Source organism: Procambarus clarkii, chromosome 24, assembly GCF_040958095.1.
Source record: "Procambarus clarkii isolate CNS0578487 chromosome 24, FALCON_Pclarkii_2.0, whole genome shotgun sequence".
Taxonomy (NCBI): domain Eukaryota; kingdom Metazoa; phylum Arthropoda; class Malacostraca; order Decapoda; family Cambaridae; genus Procambarus; species Procambarus clarkii.
In genome coordinates, this window is record NC_091173.1 from 41,380,218 (window position 1) to 41,383,769 (window position 3,552).

Consider the following 3,552-nt stretch of genomic DNA (forward strand, 5'->3'; position numbering starts at 1 on the left):
ATAAATTCATCGAAGTCGTGGAACACGACAATAAGCAAACAGGCCATTTTTTACCTCACATGGCTGCAATGAGAGAATCAAAAACAACTCCTTTAAGGATAGTTTTTAATTGTAGCTGTAAATATGGACCCCAAGGAACCAGTCTAAATGATTGTTTGCAAACAGGTCCAAGTCTAACTCAGAAATTGTATGACATACTGCTGAAGTTTAGACTTAACAAATATGCATTTTCAGCAGATATTAGTAAGGCCTTTCTAAGAGTTGGCTTGCAGGAAGAAGATACGGACTTCACTAAGTTTCTATGGGTAGAGAACCCAGAAGATATCAATAGTCCTATAGTGACTTATAGATTCTCCTCGGTACTCTTCGGCGCGACAAGTAGTCCATTTCTATTGCAAGCAACTCTAGATACTCATCTGAAAAAATCATCAAGTCCCTGTAAGACTGAAATCAGTGAGAATCAATATGTAGATAATTTTCAAGGGACAGTTAACAGTGCTACTGAACTGTTACAATTATATGAAGAGGCCAACAAGGAGCTACAAGGTGCCAACATGACACTAAAATCTTGGGCCTCTAATAATGCAACATTGAATAATCAAATAGCAAGAGATTACCCTGAATATCACGTACCAGAATCACAAAAGGTGTTAGGCATGGAATGGGATCTAATCTCGGACACAATATGAATCAAATCTGTACCAGTAAATTATTGCAGTGCTACTAAAAGGGATTTACTTTCACAAGTTAGCAAAGTATTCGACCCACTTGGTCTACTAAATCCTTTAACTATCAAGTGGCGTTTATTGGTGCAAGTAGCTTGGAAGACTAAAGTTGGTTGGGATGATCCACTACCAATCAAGTTACAAAAAGCTTGGATGGAAGTGGCTCAAGAACAAACTTTAGTCGAAAAGATAATCTTTCCGAGACATAGTCGAGGAAAATGATGAAGTATCACTACATGTATTCGCAGACTCATCAGTCAAAGCTTTTGGAGCTTGTGCTTACTTAGTGATTTCCCATCAATCATATCTTATCACCTCTAAGGCCAGAGTTGCTCCATTAAAAGAGAGGACTTTGCCTCAGATGGAACTAACAGCACTGCTAACTGGCACACGCTTAGCAGTGCAAATCAAACAAGTCTTGTCTACCATGAACTTCAAGGATGTCATTATATGGTCTGACAATGAAGCTGTCTTACAATGGGTACGAAACGACAACTGCCTGACTCCATATGTAAAAAATCGCTTCTCGAAAATTAAAGAAATTTCCGCAGGCTTTCAATTGTTGCATGTACCAACAAAAGATAATCGAACTGATCTCTTATCAAGAGGTATGACATTTAAACAGTTTGCAAAGGCAGATATTTGGTTTCATAGGCCTCGATGGTTAGTGAATGGTAGTTGGCCTGAACAAAAGCCACATGTCATCACGACACAAACCATAACTACCACCAGGCAGCAAGATCAAATATCAGTCTTGGATTGTACTCGTTACTCCTCGCTCATCAAATTAATCAATGTAACACAGAACGTGTTTCATTATCTCAGGAAAATAGGTATAAAATACACTTTTCCAGATGCACTTATCTATTGGGTAAGACAAGGCCAGAGAGAAACTTATGGGAATAACTATGAAAATCTTCCGCATAAGTTAAAGCACAATCTCGGTCTGTGGATAGACCAAGAAAATCACAATATTCTGCATTGTGGAGGGAGACTTAAACACGCAGATATCAATCTAGATACTGTGCATCCATGGCTTTTACCAAAAAATCATTTGAACACAAGGTTGATTGTGTTGCATACACATCAACAAATCATCAAACATGGAGGAGTGTTAGACACACTCACACATATCAGACAACAATATTGGATTCCTCAGAGAAGACAGTCAGTCAAATCAATCTTGAAGAATTGCATGATATGCCGAAGGTGCGATGCAAGAACTTGCTCTTATCCAGGGCCACCACCCCTACCAAAGGAACGAGTGGTCCATATACATTCTTTCGAGACGACAGGAGTAGATTATACAGGAGCAATATATCTAACAGGGACTGCAGATAAGCAACCTATCAAGGCATACATCTGTCTGTTCACCTGTGCTACCAATACATCAATACAATGTATTGCTACCAATACAGAGCAATACATCTAGAGGTAACACCCGATATGACTGCTCAATCATTTATACAGGCTTTCCGCAGATTTGCAGCACGCTGATCATGCCCTAAGCTGATGATTTCAGACAACGGAGCAAACTTGGTAGCTGGAGAAGCATGTATACGGGAAATCTGTTCCCATCCTGCAGTTACTTCCACACTGGAACAGCATAATTGCAGATGGAAATTTATCCCTCCGACAGCCCCATGGCACAGAGGATTTTATGAACAGTTAATAGGAACTGTCAAAAGATCCTTGAGAAAATCTCTACATCGTCAGAAAATCGATTTTCAAGAACTCCAGACAGTAATCACGGAAATAGAATCAAGGGTGAATAACCGGCCGTTGACTTACTTGTCTGAGGATCCTACTCAACATGAGCCATTAAGTCCTGCCCACCTAATGTATGGAAGACTTCTGACTCCGGTACCATCTCTAGTGGATGATGAGATTAGAGATCCCTCATATGTGGGTCAGAGCAAGTTGGTTCAGGGGTATAAGCATCTGTCCAGCATAATCCAAAAATGGAATGATGTTTGGACAAAAGAATATCTTACATCTCTACGAGAACATCACTATGGGGCCAATGTCCCACATAATATAGCTAATCTCCAGCCTAGCGATATTGTCTTGGTAGACAGTGATGGCCCTAGGGCTGACTGGCCATTAGGTAAAGTTGTCTCAATCCATCCAGATAGCCAGGGAATTTTAAGAATAGTCAAGATCCTGTCTAAAGGAACAACTTCCCTGAAGACATTGGACAAACTCATCCACATGAAATCAGTGAACCAGCTGCAGTTAGATCCTGAGAGACCTTCAGACCCTCTAACTCCACATGACCCACAGACTCCTAACAGACACAATCATCCACAATGGACAGCCGCACAAAAGTGCAAGCAAAATTTGCACTTGTAATATCAATCCAATGGAGAGTAAATAAATACATATGATTACTATTGTCCTTAGTATTGGACTCTGTGCCAGTTCTCTCCCTCTGGAAGATGTGGGAAATTTTTACCTACTATATCTATAATATCATCTAAGAAATGTATTATTTCTATAATCATATCTATATCATATCTAAATCATATCAAAATCATTATAGAATCATTATAGATTCATTATACATCTTGATCCTAGATGACAATACCACTATAATCACGTACGCCATAGGGCCCTATAGGTGCCTACATGATTTTGTGCATGATCTCTCAAGGATCCAGAAGCTTCTAGAAGGATTTCTTAATTAAAAAACTTTTGGAACATGATTCAATTTCCGGTAGGGATTATAAATCGAATCCTTAATAAGAATCAGTAGTACTATCAAGTACTACTTATAATCTTTAAATCCTATATCAAATTATATTATAATCACATCTTATCTCAATCA